At 42.3% G+C, this 10,420-nt stretch overlaps 1 long non-coding RNA gene across 1 annotated transcript; it reads left to right on the top strand.

Annotated features, from left to right (window-relative positions):
* Nucleotides 1–6,325: 6,325 nt before the first annotated feature.
* LOC115192832 (uncharacterized) lies at nucleotides 6,326–6,948 on the top strand. The gene is made up of 2 exons (XR_003877997.1): nucleotides 6,326–6,768; nucleotides 6,801–6,948. It is a non-coding gene; the product is annotated as an uncharacterized LOC115192832 (long non-coding RNA).
* The last annotated feature ends 3,472 nt before the right edge of the window (nucleotides 6,949–10,420 follow it).

The following is a 10,420-nucleotide window of genomic DNA, read 5'->3' on the forward strand; positions in this document are numbered from 1 at the left end:
TCCACATAGATACTAGTCATGCTGGTGTAGTCTATAGCTGAGCTGGTTAAACTGTAGTAGGGTCCACATAGATACTAGTCATGCTGGTGTAGTCTATAGCTGAGCTGGTTAAACTGTAGTAGGGTCCACATAGATACTAGTCATGCTGGTGTAGTCTATAGCTGAGCTGGTTAAACTGTAGTAGGGTCCACATAGATACTAGTCATGCTGGTGTAGTCTATAGCTGAGCTGGTTAAACTGTAGTAGGGTCCACATAGATACTAGTCATGCTGGTGTAGTCTATAGCTGAGCTGGTTAAACTGTAGTAGGGTCCACATAGATACTAGTCATGCTGGTGTAGTCTATAGCTGAGCTGGTTAAACTGTAGTAGGGTCCACATAGATACTAGTCATGCTGGTGTAGTCTATAGCTGAGCTGGTTAAACTGTAGTAGGGTCCACATAGATACTAGTCATGCTGGTGTAGTCTATAGCTGAGCTGGTTAAACTGTAGTAGGGTCCACATAGATACTAGTCATGCTGGTGTAGTCTATAGCTGAGCTGGTTAAACTGTAGTAGGGTCCACATAGATACTAGTCATGCTGGTGTAGTCTATAGCTGAGCTGGTTAAACTGTAGTAGGGTCCACATAGATACTAGTCATGCTGGTGTAGTCTATAGCTGAGCTGGTTAAACTGTAGTAGGGTCCACATAGATACTAGTCATGCTGGTGCTGATGGTCCCCAGATGTGATGATTCATTCAACTTTGTTTTATGTACAATGATTTAACTGATTTGATCTTCAGATGTTCTGAATTAACATAAACATTCAATGTATTCATATTTATTTTAGTGCAATGTTTTAATCTTGTACATTTCCATGAATCATGATGTATGGTGTTGATGTATATTGGTTGTCATTCAGAACCATTGATATGTTTTCTCAGTTGGTTCTCTGTCTCTATGTAATTCTCCTCAGTATCATTCAACAGGTAGTATCACTAACTAACTAACTAAACTATATGGACTGGTTTCCCAGACACAGATTAATCCTAGTCCTGGACTAAAAAGTATGTTCAATGTAGATGTCCAGGAAACCGGCCCTAAATGTGTCATCTTTCATCCTCCCATACTGCTCAGTCCAGCAACATTAAACCTGTCCAGCAGGTGGTGCTATTGACCAAACAATAAAACCAGCAGATATCTTGACTTGCCACTCAGTATATCAGTAATGTTCACAATAGTACTTTAATATCATTGGAGATTGATGGTCTTATTAATCCACTATCCAGAGTCAGGAACAGATGAAGTTAGGTCTGCTACTGTTCAGTGATTAAATATGATTTATGGTGATGGGAAATAAAAAATACAACACTAAACTTCATCTAGTAATAGTTTTCCTTTGTTATTTATTCCAAGGTGTGTCTTTAACTTGTAAATGGATTGTGTGGAGGTGAGCTAGTGGTGTGGCTGACGGATAAATGGTTCCCTATTCCCTACGTAGTGCACTACGGTGCTTCTGACCAGGTCTGAAGTAGTGTTCTACATAGGGAATAGGGTGTAGATTTATTACCATATCATGCTTTAGTGTTTGGCACAAAAACATATTAGATCTCCACCCTCCCACTTCATGTCTGTCATCCCCCAGTTCTGTTAAGATTTCCTCTCATTGAATTGGGCCTCATTCTAAATGGTCACTTTGTATTGATAGTCCATACTGGGCTTTACTATGGTTCTACATACAGTATCTGTATTGATAGTCCATACTGGACTTTACTATGGTTCTACATACAGTATCTGTATTGATAGTCCATACTGGGCTTTACTATGGTTCTACATACAGCATCTGTATTGATAGTCCATACTGGGCTTTACTATGGTTCTACATACAGCATCTGTATTGATAGTCCATACTGGGCTTTACTATGGTTCTACATACAGTACCTGTATTGATAGTCCATACTGGGCTTTACTATGGTTCTACATACAGTACCTGTATTGATAGTCCATACTGGGCTTTACTATGGTTCTACATACAGTACCTGTATTGATAGTCCATACTGGGCTTTACTATGGTTCTACATACAGTACCTGTATTGATAGTCCATACTGGGCTTTACTATGGTTCTACATACAGTACCTGTATTGATAGTCCATACTGGGCTTTACTATGGTTCTACATACAGTACCTGTATTGATAGTCCATACTGGGCTTTACTATGGTTCTACATACAGTACCTGTATTGATAGTCCATACTGGGCTTTACTATGGTTCTACATACAGTATCTGTATTGATAGTCCATACTGGGCTTTACTATGGTTCTACATACAGTACCTGTATTGATAGTCCATACTGGGCTTTACTATGGTTCTACATACAGTATCTGTATTGATAGTCCATACTGGACTTTACTATGGTTCTACATACAGTATCTGTATTGATAGTCCATACTGGGCTTTACTATGGTTCTACATACAGTATCTGTATTGATAGTCCATACTGGGCTTTACTATGGTTCTACATACAGTATCTGTATTGATAGTCCATACTGGGCTTTACTATGGTTCTACATACAGTATCTGTATTGATAGTCCATACTGGGCTTTACTATGGTTCTACATACAGTACCTGTATTGATAGTCCATTCTGGGCTTTACTATGGTTCTACATACAGTACCTGTATTGATAGTCCATACTGGGCTTTACTATGGTTCTACATACAGTACCTGTATTGATAGTCCATACTGGACTTTACTATGGTTCTACATACAGTACCTGTATTGATAGTCCATACTGGGCTTTACTATGGTTCTACATACAGTACCTGTATTGATAGTCCATACTGGACTTTACTATGGTTCTACATACAGTATCTGTATTGATAGTCCATACTGGGCTTTACTATGGTTCTACATACAGTACCTGTATTGATAGTCCATACTGGGCTTTACTATGGTTCTACATACAGTACCTGTATTGATAGTCCATACTGGGCTTTACTATGGTTCTACATACAGTATCTGTATTGATAGTCCATACTGGGCTTTACTATGGTTCTACATACAGTATCTGTATTGATAGTCCATACTGGGCTTTACTATGGTTCTACATACAGTATCTGTATTGATAGTCCATACTGGGCTTTACTATGGTTCTACATACAGTATCTGTATTGATAGTCCATACTGGGCTTTACTATGGTTCTACATACAGTATCTGTATTGATAGTCCATACTGGGCTTTACTATGGTTCTACATACAGTATCTGTATTGATAGTCCATACTGGACTTTACTATGGTTCTACATACAGTATCTGTACCTGGAGGGTTTCTGCTCACATATTCCTTTATCTCCACAACTTTATCTGATTCTCTCTCCCACTTCCCTTCATGGAGAGATGATAGAGGGATGTGAAAGAGGAGAGAGGTAATGGTTGTACTCCCCCATGGAGAGATGATAGAGGGATGTGAAAGAGGAGAGAGGTAATGGTTGTACTCCCCCATGGAGAGATGATAGAGGGATGTGAAAGAGGAGAGAGGTAATGGTTGTACTCCCCCATGGAGAGATGATAGAGGGATGTGAAAGAGGAGAGGTAATGGTTGGACTGGACTTATTTATTCTCTCATTACTGACTTATTCTGTCTCACCAACATAATTACAATAAACAAACTAATTACATTCAAGGAATTATTATTGTATTAAAGTAAATCTGTATTAAAATTCACCATAAAATGTTCAGTTCCATAGCTTAACATGGGAAATTCTCCCTCCCTCCTATAAGAGTAATTGAAGTGTTGAATGAGACAGCACCCTGCCTTCACGGCGGATATTTGTTGGTTCCTACACAACAGGTGATGAGGACCTCATCATCCAGCGACACAAAGAAAGCCAGGGACTGCAGTGTTCTCCAGTCTCCAGCAGGGGGCAGTAAAAACCCTATGGACCTGAAAGGGAAAGTGAGGAGTTAAAAAAAGGTGAATTTACATTGATGTTTCCACAGAGACCTGAGTCCTATTCACTGGGCACCAAACTGAAGAAAATCAACTGAAACAGGGAGGGACTAACTGAGCAAGAAATGCTTTTGATGTTTGTACTTTTAGGACGTTTCTATTGATTCCATTACAACAAACTGAATCAATCATTGCTAATTAAGTATTCAACATTATTTAAATATTATTTGAACACAGGTCTGTTTCCACATGCAATAAGCCTGTAACATCTTGTATGATCTTATCAGGTACAGGTGTGTCAAATGGAAAGGCAAGTCTCACCACTGAGAGGAAAACATCACTGGTCCACCTCTGCATCAGGTCAGCTATGTTGATCAGTACTGTCCCAGGGATGCTGGGAGCAGAGATGAACTCCCCTGACCTGGTACCACCTATGGAGTTGTCATTTTAATATCAGTTTAACCCCATTACTGCTATAACCCACATAAACCATGTTAATAGAATGAAATGGATCCAGGTTCCATTTATTCTACAATAGATTTACTGCCTGTGGAACACTTCTCCAAAGTGGTCTGAAATCAAGATGACTGCAGGTCTGAATCCCAAACTAATGGGGGGAAAATGCAATTGGGGTGAACACATCCTGTTAACATACATAGTCCAGTAAAAATGTACTTAACAAGTCACATAATAAGTTACATGGACTCACTGTGAACAATAATATAACTAGAGACAAAGTCTTTCCTGCCAGGAGACGTAGCCTGGAAAACTCCTGGACCTAATAGAAGCTGCAGAGGATTCAGTGGTGTCTAGTTTACCTGCAGGCTACCCTCTTGGTTCTAGAAGACCAGAGGATTCAGTGGTGTCTAGTTTACCTGCAGGCCACCCTCTTGGTTCTAGAAGACCAGAGGATTCAGTGGTGTCTAGTTTACCTGCAGGCCACCCTCTTGGCTCTAGAAGACCAGAGGATTCAGTGGAGTCTTGTTTACCTGCAGGCCACCCTCTTGGTTCTAGAAGACCAGAGGATTCAGTGGTGTCTTGTTTACCTGCAGGCCACCCTCTTGGTTCTAGAAGACCAGAGGATTCAGTGGTGTCTTGTTTACCTGCAGGTCACCCTCTTGGTTCTAGAAGACCAGAGGATTCAGTGGTGTCTTGTTTACCTGCAGGCCACCCTCTTGGTTCTAGAAGACCAGAGGTTTGCTCAGGGATGAAAACATTTGAGGGAACATCCTATTACCCATATACTGTCATTCACTACTTTAAACCAGAGCCCTATAGGCCCTGGTCAACAGTAGTGCACTACCCTATGGGCCCTGGTCAACAGTAGTGCACTACCCTATGGGCACTGGTCAACAGTAGTACACTACCCTATGGGCCCTGGTCAACAGTAGTGCACTACCCTATAGGCCCTGGTCAACAGTAGTGCACTACCCTATGGGCCCTGGTCAACAGTAGTGCACTACCCTATAGGCCCTGGTCAACAGTAGTGCACTACCCTATGGGCCCTGGTCAACAGAAGTGCACTACCCTATGGGCCCTGGTCAACAGTAGTACACTACCCTATGGGCCCTGGTCAACAGTAGTGCACTACCCTATGGGCCCTGGTCAACAGTAGTGCACTACCCTATGGGCACTGGTCAACAGTAGTACACTACCCTATGGGCCCTGGTCAACAGTAGTACATTACCCTATGGGCCCTGGTCAACAGTAGTACACTACCCTATGGGCCCTGGTCAACAGTAGTGCACTACCCTATGGGCCCTGGTCAACAGTAGTGCACTACCCTATGGGCCTGAACTGACTGACTTAAATTCAAATTGACCCCAACCCTGACCTTTACTATACCCATTTACCATGGGAAGGAACCATAACTCACACACCCTAGTCAGTTAAAGATTTACACAAGGTTTCATTTTCATTTCCTTAATCCAACATCCCACAGAACAGCTGGACAGTTCCCCATAAATTATGTCATGGTTTGGTTAGCTATCAAATTTACTGGTGTGTGAAGTAGTTTGCCACTGTCTGTGTGTACACATGTAACAGCACTGTCTGTGTGTACACATCTAACAACACTGTCTGTGTGTACACATCTAACAACACTGTCTGTGTGTACACATCTAACGGCACTGTCTGTGTGTACACATCTAACAGCGCTGTCTGTGTGTACACATCTAACAGCACTGTCTGTGTGTACACATCTAACAACACTGTCTGTGTGTACACATCTAACAGCACTGTCTGTGTGTACACATCTAACAACACTGTCTGTGTGTACACATCTAACAACACTGTCTGTGTGTACACATCTAACAGCACTGTCTGTGTGTACACATCTAACAACACTGTCTGTGTGTACACATCTAACAACACTGTCTGTGTGTACACATCTAACAGCACTGTCTGTGTGTACACATCTAACAACACTGTCAAACATTAGGCGCCAAGGCAGAGTTAGAATAAGGTAGTGGGACTGGTGCTGTTTTCTCTAAACCAATTTAAAAAACACCCCACTTCTAACAAGTATTTGCCTTCTCACATAGCTACACACACAAAACAAACACAGATATTCCTAGTCCTACACACAACTCTTTCATATTTTATTATATCCTGCAAAGAAGCACTCTGAAACCCCCCAGCTTAGAGCATCCTTTCCCAGCCACGAGCAGAGCAACAGCCCCTTACCTTTTTGGAGTCCTGGAGGAGACGAGGTACTGTGGACTGGAGTCCTGGAGGAGACGAGGTACTGTGGACTGGAGTCCTGGAGGAGACGAGGTACTGTGGACTGGAGTCCTGGAGGAGACGAGGTACTGTGGACTGGAGTCCTGGAGGAGACGAGGTACTGTGGACTGGAGTCCTGGAGGAGACGAGGTACTGTGGACTGTGTGGAGCTGCTACTCCAGACAGAGAGAGAGAGAAAGCGGGCCTACAGCAGCACCTATATCCTCTGCACAGATACTGCCAGTCCTGGGCCCTGACAAATCTCTGACAAATCTCAGTAAGACAATGTTCCAAAAAAGGTCCAGTTGCCAGGACCACAAATACAAATTCCATCTAGACACCGTTGCCCTAGAGCACACAAAAAACGACATACCTCGGCCTAAACATCAACTCCACAGGTAACTTCCACAAAGCTGTGAACGATCTGAGACAAGGCAAGAAGGTCCTTCTACGCCATCAAAAAGGACATAACATTTAACATACCAATTAGGATCTGGCAAAAAATGCTTGAATCTGTTATAGAATCAATTGCCCCTTATGGTTGTGAGGTCTGGGGTCCGCTCACCAACCAAGAATTCACAAAATGGGACAAACACCAAATTGAGACTGCATGCAGAATTCTACAAAATATCCCTCATGTACACCGTAAAACACCAAATAATTCATGCAGAGCAGAATTAGGCCGATACCTGCTAATTCTCAAAATCTAGAAAAGAGACATTCAATTCTACAACCTCCTAAAAGGAAGTGATTACCAAACCTTCCATAACAAAGCCATCACCTACAGAGAGATGAACCTTGAGAAGAGTTCCCTAAGCAAGCTGGTCCTGGGGCTCTGTTCACAAACACAAACAGACCCCACAGAGCCCCAGGACAGCAACACAAACAGACCCCACAGAGCCCCAGGACAGCAACACAAACACATCCCACAGAGCCCCAGGACAGCAACACAAACACATCCCACAGAGCCCCAGGACAGCAACACAAACACACCCCACAGAGCCCCAGGACAGCAACACAAACACACCCCACAGAGCGCCAGGACAGCAACACAAACACACCCCACAGAGCCCCAGGACAGCAACACAAACACACCCCACAGAGCCCCAGGACAGCAACACAAACACACCCCACAGAGCCCCAGGACAGCAACACAAACACACCCCACAGAGCCCCAGGACAGCAACACAAACACACCCCACAGAGCCCCAGGACAGCAACACAAACACACCCCACAGAGCCCCAGGACAGCAACACAATTAGAGCCAACCAAATAATGAGAAAACAAAAAGATAATTACTTGACACATTGGAAAGAATTAACGAAAAAAACAGAGCAAACTAGAATGCTATTTGGCCCTAAACAGAGAGAATAACAACAATAGTACGCAAGTATAAACACCATGGGACCACGCAGCCGTCATACAATACAACTGCTGACTTTGTTTTGTACAACACCCCTCAGACCCCTCGTCACCACAAATGACTTCAACGATGGCAGTCTCAGACTGAAGTGTGTAATGAACATCGAGCAACAGAAGAATTGTGGGTCGTCATCAGGAAAGACGAAATGCAGCTTTAAAAATTAAATTATAATAATTACATTTTTTAACCTTTATTTAACCAGGTAGGCTAGTTGAGAACAAGTTCTCATTTACAACTGCGACCTGGCCAAGATAAAGCATAGCAATTTGACATATACAACGACAGAGTTACACATGGAATAAACAAAACATACAGTCAATAATACAGTAGAAAAAATAAAACAAAAAGTCTATATACAGTGAGTGCAAATGAGGTAAGATAAGGCAATAAATAGGCCATGGTGGCGAAGTAATTACAATATAGCAATTAAACACTGGAATGGTAGACGTGCAGAAGATGAATGTGCAAGTAGAGACACTGGGGTGCAAAGGAGCAAGATAAATAACAGTATGGGGATGAGGTAGTTGGATGGGCTGTTTACAGATGGGCTATGTACAGGTGCAGTGATCTGTGAGCTGCTCTGACAGCTGGTGCTTAAAGCTAGTGAGGGAGATATGAGTCTCCAGCTTCAGTGATTTTTTGCAGTTCTTTCCAGTCATTGGCAGCAGAGAACTGGAAGGAAAGGCGACCGAAGGAGGAATTGGCTTTGGGGTGACCAGAGAGATACACCTGCTGGAGCGCGTGCTACGAGTGGGTGCTGCTATGGTGACCAGTGAGCTGAGATAAGGCGGGGCTTTACCTAGCAAAGACTTATAGATGACCTGGAGCCAGTGGGTCTGGCGACGAGTATGAAGCGAGGGCCAACCAACGAGATCGTACAGGTCGCAGTAGTGGATGGTGTATGGGGCTTTGGTGACAAAACGGATGGCACTGTGATAGACTGCATCCAATTTGTTGAGTAGTGTTGGAGGCTATTTTATAGATGACATCGCCGAAGTCGAGGATCAGTAGGATAGTCAGTTTTACAAGGGTATGTTTGGCAGCATGAGCGAAGGATGCTTTGTTGTGAAATAGGAAGCCGATTCTAGATTTAATTTTGGATTGGAGATACTTAATGTGAGTCTGGAAGGAGTTTACAGTCTAACCAGACACCTAGGTATTTGTAGTTGTCCACTTTTACAGAGAGCACATTCAAGGTAAATGCTGCAGATGTCTCAAATGGAAATGTCCTTTAAAAGCTAGAATCCTGGTTTCTGATTGAATCCCAGCCTTCGTCTCTATAACTAAGAGGATTTACGTACAGTAACTGCACATATGACCAATTCCATTCACACAATTTGGCAAAATCCCTTTTATTTAAATCCACTTTTGGTCACAAAAATGAAACCAGTCCAGAATAAAAGGGAAAAAAGTTTAAAGGTGAGGAAATTAAAGGTGAGGTAGCTGGTAGCTGCCACAACTATTTCAACCCTAATCCATCTCACGGTAGAAACCTTGTGATGCTGTAGTAGCTTCACACCTACAAACTTCTACTGATGTAGACTGTAATGCTAAAGTATTAGAACTTCTGACATACTGGATCAGCTACGCATTTCAAATAAAAAGTCATATTACACAGTTATTCTCACAGCGTGTATCCATACATTTGCCCAGAGGGATCATGAGCAGTATCTCAGAAGTTAAAACTTGTGCAAAGAGTGTATTGTAATGTACAATATGGAACAATTTTTAAAAGAACAGGGTCGTGTTCAAATAGGCACCAAACAGAAGACAACTGATTGGCTTTTCCAATAAGGGAAACAAAAACAAAATGTATCTGTTACAAACACATTGAAAAGGTTTTCCTAACGAAGCACGATCTAGGGTTTACTCATTTAGCATGCAGACGGATGAAAAGTTGTTGACGTGCTTGAAGGTCATCGGTCAAACCGTCAGAACCCGACCAAACCAAGACGACCAAATCTTTTCAGGCTGGAAAGTTAAACAAAACAACTTCAAGTAAAATAGAAAAACTCCATGAGGATCATTTCCATCTAAAAATCCTTCATGTAAAACAACATGTCCACCCAGCCTCTGTTTTGGTAAAAACATCTGAGGGATGGACCTAAAGAAATGAATCCACTCAAATTCATAGACTGAGCTATGGATGCAAGGACTGACCATCCATAATATCACAATTATAGTTTTAACCAGGTTGAGTCTATACAGTGTTTAAGAACATTGGAGTAAAACAAGCCTATATTTGGGGTTCTGGTGGGGCATGACAGTTGAACTAAGCCCCTGAGGCATTTATAAAGTTATATACTTCAAGAATCAATGGCTATAAATCATTTATAAGTCCAAAAA

This window comes from Salmo trutta, chromosome 4 (genome assembly GCF_901001165.1).
Source record: "Salmo trutta chromosome 4, fSalTru1.1, whole genome shotgun sequence".
NCBI lineage: Eukaryota > Metazoa > Chordata > Actinopteri > Salmoniformes > Salmonidae > Salmo > Salmo trutta.